At 54.6% G+C, this 22209-nt stretch overlaps 1 non-coding gene across 1 annotated transcript; it reads right to left on the reverse strand.

Moving 5' to 3' along the window:
* Positions 1-2130: 2130 nt before the first annotated feature.
* TRNAV-AAC lies at positions 2131-2203 on the reverse strand. The gene has a single exon. It is a non-coding gene; the product is annotated as a tRNA-Val (tRNA).
* Between the last annotated feature and the right edge of the window lie 20006 nt (positions 2204-22209).

Consider the following 22209-nt stretch of genomic DNA (forward strand, 5'->3'; position numbering starts at 1 on the left):
CTGCTGCTTCCAGCATAGGTGGGGGAGGAGAAAGGCAAAAACATGATGCCACAGTCTCCTATTTTATATCCTTAGTTCAAGTGTCTAGAAGACACTTGCCCAGACGTGTCCGGGTGGGCTCTGCTGAGTCACTAGGTTGGGGAATCCTCCTGGTGTGGTCTTGTGCAACTGAGTCATAGACTTGAGCAGTCCCCACAGTGTTGTGTTTGGGCATCTGTCACTGAACTGGAAATCCCTTAATTACAATTCCTCTGCTGATTCATGGCTGTTAAACACCCTCCTCGGCAGGGGTCACTAGCAAAATTATAGCCTATTTCAGTAACAACCATACAGCAAAATGCATAACTTCACACACCCTCATGCTATACATATTTGGACAGAATAACCGATTTCAGCAGATCATGACTTTTCATATGATAACTTACATGGACTGGTTGGTAGGACATATCACAGCCATATATGAATGATGACTATGTGAGCTACAGGGAGCTATTTTGAAGTACAGCATGTCACAAAAGCCTCTAGAGACTGGCCTTTGGGAAGAGCTGGCTGAAGAGCCTTCTGAGTAACTGAGAGATCCAGGCTTGGCCCTGCCAGTTTGTGCTTGCGAACTAAACTTCTCCGTTGGGCTCCCTTTTTTGTGTCTCTTTCACAGAAACAGAGCAGAAGTTCTTGGCCAATCCTTGAAAGTGCTTGTTCAAGACACAGAGAGCCTCTGTGCTGGGGCAGGGGTAGGGCTGCAGGAGGTGGTCGGGAGTGGAGGTGCTTCCCACGGGCAGCACAGCTGCCAAAGTGACTGGCACACACTCCCCTCCGGCAGTGGCTCCTAGGCAGTGGGATACGGGGGCGGGTCAGCTGTGGCGTTTGCACTCCGGGCTGCAGGGATATGCCGGCCACTTCCAGGAGCAGTGTGGCAGGGAGGGAGGGGGCAGAGTGGGCAGGGAGCCGCCTTAGCGCTGCCGGCACATCTCCGTGTGTCACTTGGGGAGGCATCAGGTCTCTGTGGGCTGCCTGGGGCAGGGGCAGTGGCCAAGGGGGCTCGGGCCACCCCTTTGCCTCCTCTCTCCAGGCTCCCAGCCCATCTTGCCGGCCCACAGGGATTTTAGGGTGCAGCAGCACAGGGAGCAGGAAGGGTGAACCACAGCAGCTGCCTCCCCCACATGCAGGAAAATGGCTTGACCTGCTGGCCCCACGGACTAAGGCACCAGGCCTCCAGCTTGCCCCATTCGACCCAATGGGTTGATCTTGTGTCCAGAATTATTTGCAGTCGGGATTTCCCCCAACAGTGCCCCACAGGGGTCCAGGGTCAGCTCCAGCACAGGCCACACAGGAAGGCTCAATGCTCGAGCTGCAGCGCATGCTGGGCAGGCTTAAGGCCGGGCTCCCCATGGCAGGAGAGAAGAAGATGACTGGGGCCCCTGGAGGGGCAGGCTGGGGCTTCCTGGATCCCATTTGCTCACAGCCAGCGCCCTGTCCCCACTCCCATGTCATCAATGGCGCCCCCAGGTCAGCCAGAATGGAGCAGCGGTTTTCACTGCACCAAATCCACTTATGGCTTACAGGCAACTCCCAAACCCTCCACAGCCCACCATGTCGGCCAGAAAGGAGCCCACTCAGCCTCGCCATTGCTGCTTTTCCGTCCCCCCAGAAACCCGCTTCTCCTGGGCTGCAAGGAGCCACCCCTGGGAAGCCAAGAGGCAGGCACAGGATTCTGCCTCCCAGCAGCCAACCGCACCTCCCCCGGCTTTGCAGAACGAATGGTGACGCTCTACTAACCCCACTTAGCCGCAATGATGTGCTTACTTTCTGCCCTGCCTTCCTCAGCTCGACTTTCCTCTTTTGCCCCATTCCTGCCTCACTTCCTCCTTTGGCAAGTCACACAGAGGAGGCCAGCAGGAAGAGCCGGCCTCCACCGGCCAACCTCCAACAGCAGAGGAGGCCAAGCTACAAGCCTCCAAAAGGTGACACGCCGCACTCCTCTAGGTTCTCCAGCCTGACGCCAAGGTGCTTTCTCCACTGCTGTCAGCACCCTCTGTCATGCAGGGGTTGGAGTTATCCCAGGGACAGGCCAATAGGAGAAGGAGGAGGCCTTCCTGAACAGCAAGAGGATCTGGGAAAAGGAAACCAGCATGTTTCTGCCTGGTTTTGAACCAGGGACCTTTTGCGTGTTAGGCAAACGTGATAACCACTACACTACAGAAACTCCATTTTCTTGGCTCTTGCTCACCCTGGCACAGACCGATGGACAAACCTGGAGAAAGTGGTGGCAGCCCTTCAATGGGTCAGCTGGCAGAGCAGAGGACTGGAGCGGGCACTCAGGAAGTCATCCTTACGTCGCCCTTGTGACTCCAGCTTGAGGGAGAGCTTCTTTTTCTTCCCCTTGCTGACAAAGAGCAAGAGAAGAATGAAAGGTCAAGTGGGCCAACTTGGTGCAGAAGCCCATGCTGTCTTTTCCTGCTGCATAGCCTGAAATGAGGGACTCGTGGCAGTTAAAGGAACTGCTGCATTTTCAGAAAACATCCCACCCGTGCACAAAGGGGGACAGAAGAGCCTGTTAGTCTAGCATGCTCCCAACTGAACTACTTCAGCAGCTGCTCGGTTTCTTTTTGGCCTCCTGCTTTTCTGTCTGGGATGTTGTTGTCAGCTGTGGCACGAAAAAAGGACGTCATTGCGAGCGGCCCATGAAGACAAGATTCACTTTTGCCTTCCTTGCTCGGCTTTACTCGCTTCCTCGCCCTATTCCTGCCTTAGTTCCTGGGTTACCTGAAGGCGACGGGGGGCCAGCAGTATCAGGAGGAAGTTGGGCTGCTAGACCCTGGTGGCAAAAGTCCTGCCACCACTTGCCACCCCACTCTCTTCTCCCAGCGTCACATATTGGCCACCAGGGTCTTGGGGCCCAGCAGCGCAACGGAAGGCAGTGGACAGAGCCACCCTCACCTTGAAGCTCCAGCTCATTAAACCACATCTTCAGTCGCTGATGGCCAATGAGAGACCGACATCGCTTGCTATTTTAGCACTTGGAAATGCCATTGGTCAGTCATTGGATCTCTGTAATGCTGTTACAGAACAAATGAACATGGAATCTCAGTGTGACATTCTATACCTTTGGGGGAGCGGCTGTAACTCCCATAATCATCATGATCTTACATATAGAGCATGACTTGTAAGGTATCAGGGAAAGGATATGATCTGCTGAAAGTCACTTCTCTACCCATAGATGTAGACCATTCATGCATATGAAGTTATGAGAATTGTGCAGTGTGGTTGTCACTGTGCTGCAAGGTGGGGGAGTCAGCCAAATATTAGCTCCCCAGTGGCAACAGCAAGGAAAATAACCAGCACCCGGACAGGGTGTCAAACAACCCATCGACAGCCATTGTCCAGCAAGGGAGCTACAATGCACTGACTCACCTGCATGAGGACACTGCATGAGGAATTGCTCAGACTTGCTTGGAGAGACGCAGTGATGCTCACCTGACTCTGAAGGGGGAGGGGGGGCAAAGCCATGAGGGAAGAAAGGACATGATAAAAGGAGACATTTGCCAGGCTTTATCTCGCTCTGTCACCTACATCTACAGACACCCCCACACCAAGCAACTGAAGCGCTGATGAAAGGGGAGAGCCTGGCTGAAAAGCCCCCAGCCAGCCTGTGGTGAGAAGCATCTGAGTTTGTAAGGGTACTGAAAGGGTTAAGATCAGCTTAGTATTAAAAGCAATGAGGAGTCCGGTGGCACCTTAAGGACTAACAGATTTATTTGGGCATAAGCGTTCGTGGGTAAAAAGCCCACTTCTTCAGATGCATGGAGTGAAAATTGCAGATAGAGGCATAAATATAGATTGGAACATGAAGTGACGGGAGTTACCGTACGAGGGGAGAACCAGTGTTGAAGGCTAATTCAGTCAGGGTGGATGTGGTCCTCTCCCCATGATTGATGGGGAGGTGCCAATACCAAGAGAGGGAAAATTGCTTTTGTCGTGAGCCAGCTACTCCCAGTCCTTATTCAAGCTCAAATTAATGGTGTTCAGTTTGCAAATCAATTGTAACTCTGCAATTTCTCTTTGAAGTCTGTTTTTGAAGGTTTTTTGAATGGCTACTTTGAATTTTTGGGTGTGAATGTGTAAATGTGCTATTGATTATACAAGTTCCATATGGTCTCGTGATTTGGATCCCTGGTTTTCACCCAGGTAGCCTGGGTTCAATTCCCAGTGTGGGAACAATGCAGAGCTTTTGCTCAGAGGGGAGGCAGGAAATGAAAGGAATGGGAAGGGATCCTGCCAGCAGGGGCGTTGGACAGTGTTGGGAGGGGACCCCAGAAGTGGGGGTGGGGCAGTGGTCTGGGTAGAGATGAGGGAAGGATCCCAGCTCTGTGGGAAGTTGACATTCTGGAGAGCACAGGCCTGGCATGGGGGGTGGGAAGAGTGAGTGTGTCCCTCTAAACTCACCACCGGCAGACTTGGAAGAATTACGTATTTGTTGGTAAATGTCAATTTCTGTGTAAACGCAGAACCCAATGGCAAAATCTTTCCATCGATAATAATCAAAACTAACAGATGGGCAAAGTAAGAAACATGTTGCTTTAGAACTTATCCTGTTCTAATCCTCTAGGGTTCCCTTTTGCCTTAGGCACCACCACGTGGGCATTTCATATCCCTCCTCATTTTCACACAGACACACAATTTCCTTTGCACAGATCCATGAACAGCAAAACCTCCCTGTGTCTATTGTCTGAGCCAGGGCATTCGATTCCACTGAAACCTTCTCTCCTGCAATGGCAATGGTCAGACAGAGGGAATGCGTCCACCTTCCCCCTGGCAGTGAGATATTCACTCTCCTCTTCATGCTGCTGTTGTTATTCCATGAGTCATCAAGGATGGAATAAAAAGCTGAGTTTACTCCAGGGTGAGGAAAGAAAGGAGCCACCAATGCCCTCAAAAATCTCAATGCCCAGAGAAAACCTGCCTCTGTTATTGGACTCACAGAGGTGCTGGCAATACAACGGGAAAAGGGACTGTCTGAAATGCCAAGGCAGGGAATGAACAATCTACAGCAACATCATTAACCACAAACACACTCTAGCCATGCTCCAGCCAGTGGGGAAATGGGCAGGAATTCTTGCTGTTCAGCCATGGCCACATGTACAGAGCTGCACAGCAGTGAGTGCGCTGGGGAAGCTGGTCTGAGCAAACAATTTGTAATGACCCTTCAGTGAGAACAGAACCAGAGTGTAGAAAGGCCCCTCTGTTAACTGGTTGTGGCTGAGGCCTTAGGTAGCTGGGCTAGAAAACCATGGGTGTCTTTCTGTAAAGGTTTGATCCTTGCCGGCAAGGCTGGTATGTGGTGTCTCCATGGCTGTACTTCCAGGGTCTGATCACAACGGTGCCATAGGGAGCCAAGCCTGGACATATTCAGAGGCTAAGGCCAGGTCAATGTTTCAAACAGTGAGTCTATGCTGCTGTAGCTCAGTAATGGAGATGCTCTGTGCCAGGGTTTCTCAAACGTCCTTTCACTGCAACCTCCTTCTGCCAAAATACCTTACTTAATACATAGCCCTGGAAAGAAAGACCAAGCCCCTCCACTTGGGGGGGCAGGGGGAGTGCCAAAGACTGAGCCCCAGTGGGGGGAGGGCAAAACCAAAGCCTGAGGGATTCAGCCCTGGGTTGGGGGGCTCAGACTTTTGGCTTCAGCCCCAGGACCCAACAAGTCTAATGCCAGCCCTGGTGACCCCATTACAACAGGGTCACGACCCACTTTGCAGTCCTGACCCACAGCTTGAGAACCACTGCTCCATGCTGAGGGGGGAGAGTTTTCCTGTTGGTGTAGTCAATCCACTTCCCCAGGCGGTGGCAGCTCTGTCATGGGGAGAAGCTATATCAGTGGGTGTGCAAGCTGTGGTGTTTACCACATTTAAGAAGTTTAATCAAACCCCATTTTTAAAACCACCTGTGGTCTGGGAATGGCAAAGGAGCTCGATGAAGCAGGGTCTGTCCTTCAGAGTCCTGGAGATCACGATTCCATACTCCCATTGTAATGGGGGTATAGCTCAGGGGTAGAGTGTTTGATTGCAGATCAAGTGGTCCTTTGTTCAAACCCAGGTTCATTCTCCATTATGTTCAGGAGCTCCACTATACGAAGATGGTTGAAATGAATGTGAGCACTCAACATTTTGCTGTCCAAATACATAAAAACCTAGCAAACCTGTCCATCAGCTGAAATCAGTTCCAATCCTCTAAGTGTCTAGTTTATGTTTTCATCAATTAAACAAAGGTATCATTCCCTGAAGCAGAGCACAAGTTTGAAATACAGGCAGCATAGAGCCAATATTCATAATGTCAACTACAAAAAAATGACACACATCTAGAGATAGCATCATTATAATCAGCCAATCAGAACCTCTCCATAGACCCCTTACACGACCACTTCCCTGTAATATTGGCTGCAAATATAGAACAGTGGTCGCAATGGTGATCTATACAGTTACAGATTATGTCAATAACGTCACAGGAGGTGACACAGCATCAGTGAGACTGATACTGGAATACTGCCTCCAGTTTTGGTGTCCTCATTTGAAAAAGATGTTGTGAAATTGGAGCTGGGGCAGCAAAGAACCACCTAATGTTCTGAGGACTGGAAAAAATACCTTCTAGTGAGCTATTGAAAGAGCTCAACCTGTTTCTGATCAAAAGAAGATTGAAAGGCGACTTCATTGAAGTGTTGAAGGGCCTAAATGGAGAGAAAATATTGGGTATTAAAGGGCTCTTGAATCTAGCAGAGAAAGGCCTAACAAGACCCAATGGCCGGAAGGTGAAAAGAGACAAATTTGTATTACAACTAAAACGCAAAAATTCCAACAGCGAGGATGATTCACCACAAGAAAAAGCTACCAAGGAAAGTGGTGGATTCTCCATCTCCTGATGTCATTTAATGAAGACTAGATGCCTTTCTGGAATGTGTTTGCCTCAAAAGTAGCTATTGTGTCCTACAGGAGGCCTGTGATATGCAGGGGGTCAGATTAGATGCTCTAATGGTCTCTTCTGGCCATAAAGTCGACTAATTTCTGAAAAACTGAGTGTAGCATTGGGAGCAGCGTCTGATGTTTTCCTGTCTAGCCGGCTTGCTGCCTAGAACGAACGCTCCTTGATCCCCAGGGAGAAGCTCAAACCTGCAAAGTGCCTGGCCAGGGGCAGGACATTGGCACAGCAAGGGAGGGGTGTGGCAGTGACATCACAAAGGCCTTTTGCAGGACCTCAGACTATTGGTCAAAGACTATTGGTGGGGAGGTGGTGACCTCACAGAGAGATGCTGACATCAGCCAGGCAGGACAGGGGCGAGGGGCCAGAGAAACTTCAGAGACCCCCTGTGGCTTTGCTTCAGCAAGTCTCCTTCTCCAGGTCTCTCTTTGAGGACTGAGAGAGTATTCGGGTTAACGGACGTGAACGCCAGGAGGAATCTCTTTCAAGTTTTCTCCTTCCCTTGTAGTGATTTTACTAGAAAACAGACGTCCCTGTTTAGAAGGTAAGAGCCTCCTGGAGGTTTGAAACCTGTTCAGTCTGATCCATCTGGTGACAGTTGAATTCTGGGCATGGAAAACTCGAGCTTAAGGAGGCAGAATTTTATTGCGCACCTGGGATTCTGTCCCTTAGAATCACTGGGGACATTGGGGTTTGTCCTTTTTGTTTAACTTTTCTTCCATCCCTCCCTCCTTTCTCTTTGTCTTTTGCTTCTTTTGTCCTTTCTCCTGTTCCCCTCCCAACAGCAGGAGAGGTGTGTGTGTGTGTGTGTGTGTGTGTGTGTGGCGGGGGAGTGCTCTGCAGCTCTCACTGTGGGAGGTCCACCCAAAAATGTGGGGCTGAAATAGAGCTCGGGCAGTGATCCCCACCAGTGACCTGGGCCATCCTTTGGGCTCTCTGGTGAGAACCCTCAGCCTCCCGTCCTCAGTCTCTACCCTGATTGGCTAAGCAGGGGGTTATTGACAGGGAGGAGACTCAGGTCCTTGTTCTCTTTTAAGACCAAGGAAATAAGTCAGAACCAGTTCTATGTTTGATGAATTTTGCTGCTTCTCTGCATTAATGGTCTCTGAGCAGTTCATGATTCTCTCTAACATTGCAGTTCTCCTCAAATACTTGCTGAATAATTACTGTCACTGTTGTTGGTCTGGAGCTCATCTGAGAGCACTTTATTCAGGTCATTCAGTGTCTGAAATTCAAGATCCGAGGGTTAGTTTGAAAATCAGGGCTCTTGGGTCCTATTCCCAACTCTGCCCCTGCCTGGGCGTGTGACCTCAGACAAGTCAATTCTCCTTTCTCAGCCTCAGCTTCTCCCTCTTTCAAGTAGGGATAATAATGATCCGCTCCAGTGACGAAGTGGGACTGTTCTTACTGGGGGCTGGGAATGCTGGGTGAAGTTCTTAAGTATCTAGCAAAGCAAAAGGCCAGTGCAACCGAATGCCTGACACTCTGTCTCCTAGCAACTGATGGCCCGGGCCCCTCCCCTGCAAAGGTGCAACTAAAGGTGTTGGAGACAAAGGGGTCAGGTGACCTCCTGGCCCGGGAAAGAAGCGGAGCAGAGGGGAGGGGCTGGAGGAGGCTGGGCAGACTGGAGCTGGCTGGGGAAAGAAGGGAAGCTCAGACAGGCCTCTGATCCCCAATGGGGGCTATGGGGCTCCTGGGGCCCCAAGATGGACCTAACAGGGGGGGATCCTGTTATCTGTGTCAGCAAGACCTTTCTTGGGCTGTGTTCCTGTCGTCTAAATAAACCTTCTGCTTTACTGGCTGGCTGAGAATCCTGGTGAATCGCAGGGAACCCGGGGGTGCAGGGCCCTGACTCCCCCATACTCCGTGACAGCTCCTACCTACTTCACAGTGCGTGGAGGCAGGGTCGGCTCTAGGTTTTTTGCCGCCCTAAGCAAAAAAAATGTTGGCTGCCCCCATCCCAGCCCTGGGCTCCCCCTCACACCCTCCTGCTGCCCGAGCCCTGTGTTCCCCCAAACCTGCACCCGCTGCCGCCGCAGCTCTGGGCCTCCCCACACCTGCATCCCCCTGCCACCCCACCCCTGGGCTCTTCCCCCCCCAAACCCACACCCCCTGCCATTCCAGCCCTGGGCTCCCCCCCACATCCTGTGCTGCCCCAGATCTGGGCTCTCCCCTTCCCCCCCACCAATGCTCCCCAACCCACACACCACCTGCCGCCCCAGGCCTGGGTGCTCCCCCCCACCTGCACCCTCCTTCCACCCCAGCCCTGGGTCACTGGTAACTCGCTCCCAGGATGGGTCATTCAGCAGGAATTTTGGATGTGCACAGAACACAGACAGGATTGGTTCCCATATGGTTACAGAACTGCAGTAAAATGGAACAATTTTCAGCTTGTGTGATTGGAGGATACCTGGATGCATATTATAAGACTGTCCTCCATAAATGAGGAAAAGTTGAGGTGCCTTTATTATTCTTTGTTTCTATGGGGAATTTGCCAGTGCAATATCACTGTCTTCCTTTCAAACAAACAAAACTAGAAAAAAAATGGCAATCGCTGTTGAAAATAGCAATTCCAGTTCTAATATCCCCTGGGAAGCATTTCTTGCTCAATTTTATCCTACTTTTTCTACAGCAAATGACAGTGGATCAGTATATTTGATTTGGGAGAAATGAAGTAACAGCTGCCCAAATTGAGCTTGAGCACTCCTGAATGTTGAGGTGTTCAGTATCTGGAAGGCAGGTGTTAGAGTCTCTTTCTGAACATTAGCTAAATCTGGAAAGGAAAAGTCAATTTCTGCTTCCATGACTCAGAAGGGGAAATCCTCCTATGTGCCTGGTACTGTATCTAGATGTAAGTGGGGGAATGGTCCTGCTATTGTGGGGAACTTTCCTGGCTTCTGCACTACCCCGGAGAAGTGGGCTGGCAAAAGGATCTGAGTCCTCGCTCCCACTTCCTTTACCCAGAGGCCTCCCTGCCCTTGAGGACTCCCCTTCCACTCTCCTGTCTGGCAGAGTCCTTGTAACCCCAACAAGGCTGGGCCCAGGATTCCTGGGGGACTCGACCCCCCCCAACCCTTCTGTGGTCACCCAGGACAGGGGCTAGGGTGTCCCTCTCTCTGCACTGCGCACCTCCCTGACCCACTGATCACATCATACAATTTAAAGCAAATACAAGTTATTTAATTAACAATAACATTTAAAAAATAAGAAAAAATGGGAAAGGTTAAAGGAAAACACATCACCCCGCTCTGTGGCAGGGACCATCACAAAAAGTGTCTCTGGACATCAGGGCACTTCACAGTCTGTTCCTTGTAGGTCCCAGGCCGCCTCCTCAGGCCCTGGCTGGGCTGCAGGGATGCTGCAGGTTGGACACTTGCTCTGGCGGTGGCCACACGCTCTCAGGCTCTGGGTGGCAGGACCCTTCTCCCCACCCTGTCAGGGTTACGATCCCCCTCCAAGTCTGGCCTGCAGGGCCTCTTGGCTGAGGCATCTCCCTGTGCTGGGCCCACTGCCCAGGGTCCCCCTCGCTCTCCCCAGCTGCTCACCGCACCCAGCTCCGGCCTGCTCCAGCTCCGCTCTGCCTCAGCACGGCTGCTGCTGCTGCTCTGCCTTCAGCTCCCTGGGCTGCTTGTCTGGCCTCTCTGGCTCCAGTTGTTACAGCTCTGCTCCCAGAGCAGGGATGCTCTCTCTGGGCTGTGCTCTGGCTTTGGGGCTGCAGCTCTGCTACCATCAGCTCACCTTGGGTCCCCTGCTCTCTCCTTAGCTCGGCCCCACTCCATGTGACTCAGACAATTCCAGCTCACAGGGAGGACGGGACCCCCCTGGCCTCCTGACTCCTTGAATAGCCAGCCTGCCCGCCCTGTCAATCAGGCTGACCTGGAGCATTGGTCTCTCCACATTGTTCCTGAGGACTGTCAGTCTCAGGCTCCTGATTTCCCATCGACCCCTCCCTTTTTAGTGCTGGGAGCTAGCAACCAAACACCCCCACTGAATGTTAGTAAGGGGGCAACAGGCCCCATACATAAAGCATCTAAATCCCCTGGGCACAGCTTGCCAGGGCACAGCTTGGGAGCTGCACTGGGAATAGATCCTGCAGGAAATCCCTTCCCCCCGCCTCTGCTAGCTTGTGTTTTGTTACAGCCCTGGAAATAATCCCGCTGCCTGCACGTGTTCCGCAGAGAACAGAGGAGCAAATTCTCTCCCTGTTCCCCCTTCCACAGCCATTAAAGGACGGAATAAACCCCCAGCAGTGCCCTGCCCCACAGAGTCCCCCCCTGTAAGGAGAGAGATGTGCAGTGACTAGGGCTCCAGCTCAGCGTCACCAGGTTTATATAACTTTTGGTGATGCCCAGAATTGGTCCAAGTCCTGCCTGTCCTTCCTCGCCCCCCCCCAAAGCTGTGGGAGGGAGTTTGGGTACATGAGGTGCAGGCTCTGGGATGGGCAGGGGGTTGGGGTGCAGGGGAGGCGGGTGGCGGACCCTGGGAGGGAGTTTGGATGTGGGCTCTGGGCTGGGGCAGGGAGTTGGGGGGCAGTGGTGGGCTCTGGGAGGGAGCTTGGGTGTGGGCGGGGTGTGGGATCTGGGCTGTGGCAGAGGGTTGGGGTGTGGCACCTATCTTGGGCAGCTCCCGAAAGTGACCCACACCCCCATCTGGCTGCAACTCCTACATGGAGGAGGCCCGGGGGGCGTGGGTCTCCTGGCACCACTGCCCGCTGGCACCACCCCTGCAGCTCCCATTGCCGCAGTTCCAATGGCAGAGTTGGCACTTGGGGTGGGGGCAGCGTGCGAGAGACACACCCCACGGGGGCCGCAGGGATATGCCAGATGCTTCTGGGAGTGGTGCGCCGTGCGGAATGAGGGTGGGCAGGAATCCACTTTAGTCCTGCTGTGCTGCCGGTAGTGGTGGCAGGAGCCCCCAGGCCCTTTCAAATTGCCCGGGGCCAGCTGCTCAGGCTTTCTGACTTCCTGATGGGGAAGCAAAGGGAAGGCACATGTGCCCCTCATGAGCAGTTCTGGGGAGTCTTTTTGGGGCTCCTGAAGTAGGCAGCAGAGAGGTGCAGCCCCACCACCAAGTCTGTTTCACTGGAGGGGAGAGGGGGCTGCAGGGTGATCTCCCACCTCCGTGCATCCAGCAGCCTGTGCTCCCCCCTGCAATGCTGGAGCCTCCACATTTATTTATTGACAAATAAAATTTGCAGAATTTTAAAATATTGTGCACAGAATTTTTTTGGTGCAGAAGCTCCTCAGGAGTGAGACTGACTCAGGGAACCTCCTTGGATTGTCACTGCTTGGTGAACCACTCAGCCACCACACCAATGCACAGAGAGTGCCAAGCCCCACTGGTATGTGGGGCTGGGGGCTGGGGTCGGGTCATACACATTCAGACTGTGCGCTCCCCCCGCTACAAACCGCTGCTGATTTCCCAGTTAGGACATTAGCTGTTACCGATAAGGTTTGTCTGTGTTGTTTTTTTTTTATCTCATTGTTAGGTGTGAGAAGTATAAACTGTTCAATAGGTTCAATGAGTTGGTTAATAAGATGTTTATGAGGTAAATCACTGGCTTTACAATAAGATCCAATCTGGAGCATATGAACTATTGACCCCTGGACTCCATCTCTGAGAGGGGACTTGTTTACCATCAGGGGACAGGCTCAAACCAGTCCAAACCGTTTTTTCCCGCCAAAACCAGCCCTCAGCGTTCCATCTCCTCAGCACTTTTCCCGCCACAGAAGTGATATAAGGACGTGTTCAGGGCCTGCGCGGGGCCGACCCCCCCCCAGTGACGGCCCGTCCACGGTCGGGTCTTCCCAGTGCTCCCGAGCCGGAGAGTGACGGGAGCACGTTCGGGGTTCGATATATCGCGTCTAGATGAGACGCGATATATCGAACTCCGGGAAGTCGATTGCTACCCGCCGATCTGGCTGGTAGTCTGGACGTACCATCAGAGTCAGCAGCTGTTATGCCCCCACTGAGCTCTCTGGTCAGGTGTCCTAGCGCTGGAAGCCTCCTGTTTAGATCCTAAAATAGTGTTTTTGCACCGGGGGGGGCTGAAATTTTGGACCAGACATTGTAGCTCCACCGTTATTTTACTGAATTGCTTCAAAACAGCAAGTCAAGAAAGTCTCCTAAGTGCCAGGCTCTCTGCCCTGGAAACAGCTGCCCCTGCTCCCCAGGATTCTGTGCGTTCCACCCAGCAACGTACACACCTGCTCCGCACTGAAGGGGGGTCAGACAGCGACAGGGTTGGTAACACAAATACTTCAGACTATTAACTCCAGGTCCCTTCCTTTCTTTAACCCAGGATGTGCCAGTCAACTGGTAACCATGGTGTTATCTTCACCTTAAAATACCTCTCAGGACATTTTCAGTGAGCCCTCCACCCCCTGCCCTCCCTGCAGCCAGCCCCTGTCTCCAGCCAGCCCCGCACGCCCCGGCTCCAGCCAACCCCTGCTGCACCCCCCTGCCCTGCCCGCAGCCAGCCCCTGTCTGCAGCCAGCCCCGCACCCCATGCCCTGCCTGCAGCCAGCCCCGCACCCCATGCCCTGCCTGCAGCCAGCCCCTGCCTGCAGCCAGCCCTGCACCCCTTGCCCTGCCCGCAGCCAGCCCCTCTCTGCAGCCAGCCCCGCACCCCATGCCCTGCCTGCAGCCCTGCCCGCACCAGCCGCCCGCACCAGCCGCGTCCTCCTTGCCCTGCCCGCACCAGCCGCGTCCTGCCCGCACCAGCCGCGTCCTCCTTGCCCTGCCCGCACCAGTCGCGTCCTCCTTGCCCTGCCTGCAGCCAGCTCCACACCCCCAGCCCACAGCCAGCCCCTGCCAGACCCCCTGCCCTGTCTCCAGCTAACTCCTGCCGCACCCCCCTGTGGCCCCACCCAAAGCCAGCCAGCCCCCACACACCCCCAGCCGTGCACAACCTGCCCTGTCTCCAGCCAACTCCTGCCACACCCCCCTGCCTGAAGCCAGTCAGTCCCACACTCCTCTGTCTCCAGCCCTGCCAACCCCTGATGCACCCCCCTGTGTCCCTGCCTGAAGCCAGCCAGCCTGCCCCACACACCCCTGTCTTCAGCCAGCCCCGCACCCCTTGCCCTGCCTGCAGCCAGACCCTACCTCCAGCCAGCCCCTGCCCTGCCTCCAGCCATACCCATGTCCACTGGTGCCCTGCAGTTCCCAGGGCAGTAACCCTGCACACCTGCTTCAATGAGGGGGGCAGGGAGCAGCTGGGACCCACACATGTGCCCACCCGAGGGTGACCAGACAGCAAGTGTGAAAAATCGAGACAGGGAGTGGGGGGTAATAGGATCCTAGATAAGAAAAAGACCCCAAAATTGGGACTGTCCCTATAAAATTGGGACATCTGGTCACCCTAGCACACCCCCAGGACTCCTGAGTTCCATTGCTGGGTTTCCTATTGGTTCCACTGCTGGTTGTTTTCCTTTTCCTGGGGGACTCTGGGCAAGTTGCTCCCCCCCTCTAGGGCTCCGTCCCCAGCAGGCAAATGGGGATTTCGTACCTTCCCGCTATTGGAAAGTGCTGGGAGAATCCCCCAGCCAAAGCTGCTCTGACAGTGCTAAGCAGCATCTGACCATTCAAGGTCGGAGCGCACTGCCCAGGAGGAGGAGTGTCTGGCTCTGGGGTTTCACTTCAGCCCAGTCTAGAGAGAGGGGCCCAGCCATGGGGTTTGGCTCAAGAAGACCAAGTCTCCAATTTGTTAAGGGCGTTTTGAATTCCAATCCTGTGCTCCAAAGTGCTTGGTGTCAGTTGCACATTTTAGAACGATACTCTCCACTCCATTTTCCAACTCATCATTCATACAGTTTACTCACCTCCACTAGGCCCGGAACCCTGCCAAAGAAGGAAAGAGGCTGGGTTTGGGATGATTTGTTCTTGACAAATCCATGCTCACTCGTCCTAAGAATCAAATTATCCTGTAGGTTGGACTAGATGACCTCCTGAGGTCCCTTCCAACCCTGAGATTCTATGATTCTAGGTGGTGCTGGCAAACTGATTGTTTAAGAATGTATTCCAGTATCTCTCCAGCTATGGAAGTGAGGCTAGCTAGTCTGCAAGTCCCAGGGGTCTCTTTGTTCCCCTTTCAAAGATAGGTCCTGTCTTGTTCATGGATGGGAAGATGTTCTTTTTCAGGGATCACTGACGAGAACTGGGGCACAACACCTGGTTTGTTAAGGCCACAAAAATGGAGGCAGGAACCTCTTCTCTCCTGCTGGCAAAGAACCCCAGGTACCGAAAAGACAGAGACTCACATCCCTGAATGGGCTTTAGAAAAGGCAATGGTTAAAAAGTTTGGCCCCGACCATTTCTTGTTTCCACAGACTAGACATTTTAGCAAACTTTAGAATTCCTTGGTGCTAAACACTGTGAAACTGCCCTTTCTCCTTCACAGAGGGCTTTATCGCCCCTTATCTCACTCAGGCTCACGACTACCCAGAATTCGAGAACTGTCCCTGTTCCCATTGGGCAGATGGGGAGGAGCCTGAGGTATAGAGAAGGGAAGTGACCTGTCACCAGATGGATCAGACTGAACAGGTTTCAAATCTCGAGGAGGCTCTTACCTTCTAAACAGGGACGGCTGTTTTCTAGTAAAATCACTAAAAGGGAAGGAGAAAACTCGAAAGAGGTTCCTCCTGACGCTCACGTCCGTGAACCCGAATACTCTCTCAGTCCTCAAAGAGAGACCTGGAGAAGGAGACTTGCTGAAGCAAAGCCACAGGGGTCTCTGAGGTTTCCCTGGCCCCTCGCCCCGTCCTGCCTGGCTGATGTCAGCATCTCTCTGTGAGGTCACCACCTCCCCACCACCTTGGACCAATAGTCTGAGGTCCTGCCAAAGGCCTTTGTGATGTCACTGCCACACCCCTCCCTTGCTGTGCCAATGTCCTGCCCCTGGCCAGGCACTTTGCAGGTTTGAGCTACTCCCTGTGGATCACCCCACTCAAGGAGCGTTCGTTCTAGGCAGCAAGCCGGCTAGACAGGGAAACATCAGACGCTGCTCCCAATGCTACACTCAGTTTGTCAGAAATGAGTCGCCTTTATGGCCAGAAGAGACCATTAGAGCATCTAATCTGACCCCCTGCATATCACAGGCCTCCTGTAGGACACAATTGCTACTTTTGGGGCAAACACATTGCAGAAAGGCATCTAGTCTTCATTAAATGACATCAGGAGATGGAGAATCCACCACTTTCCTTGGTAGCTTGTTCCCGTGGTGAATCATCCTGACTGTTGAATATTTGTGCCTTAGTTGTAATATGAATTTGTCTTTTTTCATCTTCCAGCCATTGGGTCTTGTTATTCCTTTCTCTGCTAGATTAAAGAGCCCTTTAATACCCAATCTTTTCTCTCCATTAAGGCACTTCAACACTTCAATGAAGTCACCTTTCAGTCTTCTTTTGATAAGCTAAACAGGTTGAGCTCTTTCAATAGCTCACTAGAAGGCATTTTTCTCCAGCCGTCAGAACATTTGGTGGCTCTTTGCAGCCCCAAACTCTAATTTCACAACATGTTTTTCAAAGTACGACACCAAAACTGGAGGCTATTCCAGTATCAGTCTCACTGATGCCGTGTCACCTCCTGTGACATTATTGACATAATCTATAACCGTATAGATCACCGTTGCGACCGCTGTTCTATTTGTAGCCAATATTGTAGAAAGGTTGTAGTGTAAGGGGTCTAAGGAGAGGTTCTGATTGGCTCATTATAATTATGCTATTTCTAGATGTGTATCATTTTTATAGTTGACTTTATGAATTCCTGCTCATTTCCCCACTGGCTGGAGCATGGCTAGAGTGTGTCTGTGGTTAATGATGTTGCTATAGATTGTTTGTTTCCTGCCTTAGCAATTCAGACAGTCCCTTTTCCCAACATATCTCCAGCACATCATTAGTTCCAATAACAGAGGCAGCTTTTCTCTGGGGCACTGAGATTTTTTGGGGAGTTGGTGGCTCCTTTCTTTCCTCCCCTGGAGTAAACTCAGCTTTTTATTCCATGGTTCATGTTTTATGGAATAACAACAGCAGCATGAAGAAAGAGGAGAGGGAATATCTCACTGCCAGGGCTGAAGGTGGCCACGTCCCCTCTGTTTGACCGTTGCCATTGCAGGAGAGAAGGTTTCAATGGAATCGAATGCCCTGGCTCAGACTAGTGACACAGGGAGGTTTTGCTGTTCATGGATCCATGCAAAGGAAATTGTGTCTCTGTGTGAAACTGAGGAGGGACATGAAACGCCCACAGGGTGGTGCAATGCCCTAAGCTAAGGCAGGAGGGTGAAGGAATCGGGCTGAGGAATGACTGACGTGGACTCACCTGGGATTGAAATGACATTTGTTTCTGACAGGCAGTGAGAAATTGACATTAATTCAGATGCAGGGTTGAGGCTTCTTTAGCTCCTTGTAAAACTTGAACTTGATTTCCCAGAAGGGAGAAAGGGAAAGTCTGGGGCGACCATTAGTCCCTGGCTGGGTCTCCTGGGCAGTGGAAAACATCCCTTGTTTGGCCCTGCCAAGGGGATCGTGGAAGCTGAGACGCCCCTCGGCTTGGATCAGCGGGGGAGTTGGATGGAATTTATCACCCAACCCTCCCTGCTCCCCAGAGCCCCACGGGGAGAAGCTAGAGAAGGGGGAGTCATTCCTCCCCTGCGCTCCCAGAAGAGCTGCTAGCAGGGCCGCCCAGAGGCGGGGGCAAGTGGGGCAATTTGCCCCAGGCCCTGGGTCTTGCAGGGGCCCCCACAAGCAGAAGCGTAGCTGGGGGGAGCTGGGGGGGCTGCCGCTCCCCCACTGAGCACATTCCCCCAAAGTGGCGCCTTAGGAGGAATTTGGAATAAGGTGGAAAGATCTGGAATCCTCCCCCCCCCCGCCCCTGCAGAGTGCGGCACTGCTGATTGGCCGCCGGGGCCTGATTGAGCTGCTCCCATTGGGGCTCCAGCAGCCAGACCCCCCCTTGCACACACACACACACCCACCCCCCGCTGCCTCAGCACGCTGCGGGGGAGGGGATGTGTGCTGGCACGTGTTTAACTTTGGCTCCAGAGGCAGCCAGCGGCTCGAGCTGCCGGGTGCTAAGAGGAGTCCTGGGGGGCAGTCAGGGAGCAGGGGGAGGGTTGGATGGTTCGGGGTGGGGACTTTCTGCGGGCTGGGGCAGTCAGGGAGCAGGGGGGGTTAGATGAGAGGACGTCTGGGCCTCTGTCCAACAGCAAAACACAAGACTAGAAAAGCAGCCGTTAGCGGGAAGTGCTATCAGCTGGCCCGGCAGCCTGCCCGGCCCCCGGCCCGCTTGCCTGAGCTGTATTGTTAATGCATTTTAGTTGGAAGATGCAGCCTGAGTGATTTAAAGGCCCCAAACGTGGCTGAAAGAGCTGGGACAGTTGGAAGCTTTCTCTGCTGGGCTTTTCATCAGGGTCACACAATGCAAACCTGCTTGAGGCTCCGCACAAGAGAGGTTTCTTGAGGCCGTCCATGCAGCTCACAGCTTAAGCTCTTCTAAGCTTGCGGCCCTGGCACAAAAGGATTTGGGAGCAGTTAACAATTCTGCGTGGTTAAGAGATTTTCATTTCCTGGGCCCTGCTACCCAATGCCACAGGGCCCCACAGGGGAGACTGAGTGAGTAGCCCGGCTTGTCCTCTGCAGTCCCTTCCCTGCTTCTTTCCCTTGTGTTCGCAAGGGTCTCATTAACATGCTGCATCCGAACGCGCCTTCCCTCCAGAGACACAGTCCTGGCTTCTCCTCCTTCCTCACTTCCTCCTTCTCTCCCTCTCTGTGGTTTTTCTCCATGCCCCGTCCCTGGTCTGTGCTCCCTCTCCACCCCATGCACGGTATCAAGCACGGCTCTGCCTCTCTTGTTTATAGACCCTGTGCTGGGATGGCAGAGGCAGGGCTATTGTTGTGTTCTCTGCTGGGTCTGTTTGGATCAGACTCTAAAATCAAACGCTCCCTTTGCTAGCAGGATCCCTCCGCCTGCTCGCCAGGGCTTCTGGCTACACACTAGAGCCAGGTGCCAGGGCAGAAGCAGCTGCCCATGTACCCTCAATGGCAGGAGCGGTGTGTGGTCCCTGCCCCGCCCCCCCCCACTTTGGATTACGGGGTGTGTCTTGGTGTATATTGGGGGTCCTGTCAGGGGGTGGGGAGTGGTTGGATAGGTGTGGGAGTCCTGGCAGTCTGTCTCGGGGCAGGGGTGTGGATAAGGGTCGGGGCAGTCAGGGGACAGGTAGGGTTCTAGGGGGTAGTCAGGGACCGGGGTCCCAGGAGGGGGCAGTCAGGGGACAAGGAGTGGGGGGGTGTTGAGGGTTCTGAAGGGGGCAGGAAGTGGGAGGGAGCGGATGTAATTAGTAATTTGATATGTTGGGTGGTGCCTTTTTTTATGTGTTCGCTTCCCCTCATGTGAGACCCTGGCTACGCCGCTGCCCACGGGAATCCAGTATTCTACAGTATTGCAACTTTTTTGTCTGGAAGGGGCCCCCAAAATTGCTTTGCCCCAGGCCCCCTGAATCCTGTGGGCGGCCCTGGAATAATGTCGAGTTTTTGCTCAGCGGGAGGAGGGCAGTGGGGAGGGATCCTGGATGCAGGGGAGTTGGACAGTGTGGGGAGGGGAGCCCAGCAGTGGGGGTGGGGGGCAGAGGTCTGGGGGGAGGTCAGGGAAGGATCCCAGTGTTGTGGGAAGTGGGCAGCATGGAGAGCCCAGGCCTGGCATGGGCTCTGGGCAGAGTGACTCTGTCCTTCTACACTCCCCCCCTGCAGGCTAGGCAGGACGGGGAGAATTACGTGTTTGTTGGTAAATGTCAATGTCTGTGTAAACACAGGACCCAATGGCAAAATATTTCCATTGATAATCATCAAACCGGACAGACGGGCAGAGTGAGAAACATGCTGCTTGAGAACGTGTCCTGTTCTAATCCGATACGGGGTCCCTTCCGCCTTGGGCACCACCAGGCGGGTGTTTCATTTCCGTCCCTATTTTCACACAGAGACACAATGTCCTTTGCGTGGATCCATGAACAGCAAAACCTCCCTGTGTCTCTTGTCTGAGCCAGGGCATTCGATTCCATGGACACCTTCTCTCCTGCAATGGCGATGGCTGGACAGAGTGTGTGGCCAGTCTCTGTGTGTCTCTGCTGTTCATGCTGGGGAGCCCGGCTGGCCTTAGGGGTGGGGCCCCCGGCAGCCGCCCAGGGCTCCAGGGGGTCAAAGGGCACCGTGTGGTCATGCAAAGGGTGCTCACTGCTCTCCCCTGCCCCAATGCTCCTCCGTGGCCCCACAGAGGGTGGGGGGAGCGAGGAGCAACACTATGTGCCCCATGCGTCCTGGTCACTTTCCCCACCTGGGCTGGGCTGTGCAGGGAGCATCAGAAGCTGCTGCTCTCTGCCCTCCCCTGACGCAGCCCGGCTGAGGAACGTGACCTGGGTGCAGGGAGCTCGGATGATGTCGCTTCTCCCCCCCCCCCCGCCCCGTCCCCCAGCCCCTAGGGGTGCCCAGAGGAGCAGCGTTCCAGGGAGGAGCAATGCCACCTGCTCCATGCACACAGGTCAGTGTCCCCACGTGGGCCCAGGAGGGGGCGCAGGGGTTAGGGGTGAAGGGGGTACAGGAGGGGGCAGTGGCTGGTGGCACAGGAGGGGGTGCAGGGGTTAGGGTGACGGGGGTGCAGGAGAGGGGCAGGGGCTGGTGGCACAGGAGGGGGTGCAGGGGTTGGGGTAAGGGGGTGCCGGAGGGGGCAGTGGCTGGGGGCACAGGAGGGGGCGCAGGGGTTGGGGTGAAGGGGGTGCAGGAGAGGGGCAGTGGCTGGGGGCACAGGAGGGGGCGCAGGGGTTGGGGGGATGGGGTGCAGGAGAGGGGCAGTGGCTGGGGGCACAGGAGGGGGCGCAGGGGTTGGGGTGAAGGGGGTGCAGGAGAGGGGCAGTGGCTGGGGGCACAGGAGGGGGCGCAGGGGTTAGGTGGAGGGGGTGCAGGAGAGGGGCAGTGGCTGGGGGCACAGGAGGGGGCGCAGGGGTTAGGTGGAGGGGGTGCAGGAGAGGGGCAGTGGCTGGGGGCACAGGAGGGGGCGCAGGGGTTGGGGTGAAGAGGGTGCAGGAGAGGGGCAGTGGCTGGTGGCATAGGAGGGGGCGCAGGGGTTAGGGATGAAGGGGGTGCAGGAGAGGGGCAGTGGCTGGTAGCACAGGAGGGGGTGCAGGGGTTGGGGTTGAAGGGGGTGCAGGAGAGGGGCAGTGGCTGGGGGCACAGGAGGGGGTGCAGGGGTTGGGGTTGAAGGGGGTGCAGGAGAGGGGCAGTGGCTGGGGGCACAGGAGAGGATGCAGGGGTTGGGGGCACAGGAGGGGGCGCAGGGGTTGGGGTGAAGGGGGTGCAGGAGAGGGGCAGTGGTTGGTGGCACAGGAGGGGGCGCAGGGGTTGGGGTGAAGGGGGTGCAGGAGAGGGGCAGTGGCTGGTGGCACAGGAGGGGGTGCAGGGGTTAGGGGTGAAGGGGGTGCAGGAGAGGGGCAGTGGCTGGGGGCACAGGAGGGGGGTGCAGGAGTTAAGGGCAAAGGGGACACAGCGTAGGGGTTAGGGCACAGGAGGGGGCAGAGTTAGGGGTGGGGGAGGTGCAAGGGTCGGGAGTGCAGGAGCTGGGGGTAAAGGGGGAGGGGGTTCGTCCAGGGGCGACGGGGAAGGGCCAAAGTACAAGGTTTACCCAGGGCACCATTTCCCCTAACGCTGGTCCTTGGTAACATGTCTTGCTGGGAGGGGGAGGGGAGAGACGAGGCGTTTTCTCTCTGTTTCTTTCCTCTCCGTTTTCTTCTCCTTCCTTCAATTCCAGAAACCTCCCGTGTGTGTCAGACGGTGCAGTGACGCCCTCCGCCCCGCCAGGCCTCTGAAGCAGGACGATCCCAGGAGCTGAGGATGGATCCAGGGGTGAGTAGCTGGCAGGAAGGAGTCCTAGCAGCTGTTCTGGAAGCGCAGGGGAGGAATGACTCCCCCTTCCCTAGCTTCTCCCCGTGGGGCTCTGGGGAGCAGGGAGGGTTGTGTGATAAATTCCATCCAACTCCCCCTTTGATCCAAGCCTAGGGATGTCTCAGCTCTGCACGATCCCCTTGGCAGGGCCAAACAAGGGATGTTTTCCACTGCCCAGGAGACCCAGCCAGGGACTGATGTGCTGGAGAAGGGTCCGTCTGAATTGCCAAGGCAGGAAACGAACCATCTACTGCAACGTCATTAACCACAAACACACTCTAGCCATGCTCCAGCCAGTAGGGAAATGGGCAGGAACTCT

Source organism: Mauremys mutica, chromosome 26 (genome assembly GCF_020497125.1).
Source record: "Mauremys mutica isolate MM-2020 ecotype Southern chromosome 26, ASM2049712v1, whole genome shotgun sequence".
In the NCBI taxonomy this organism is placed as follows: domain Eukaryota; kingdom Metazoa; phylum Chordata; order Testudines; family Geoemydidae; genus Mauremys; species Mauremys mutica.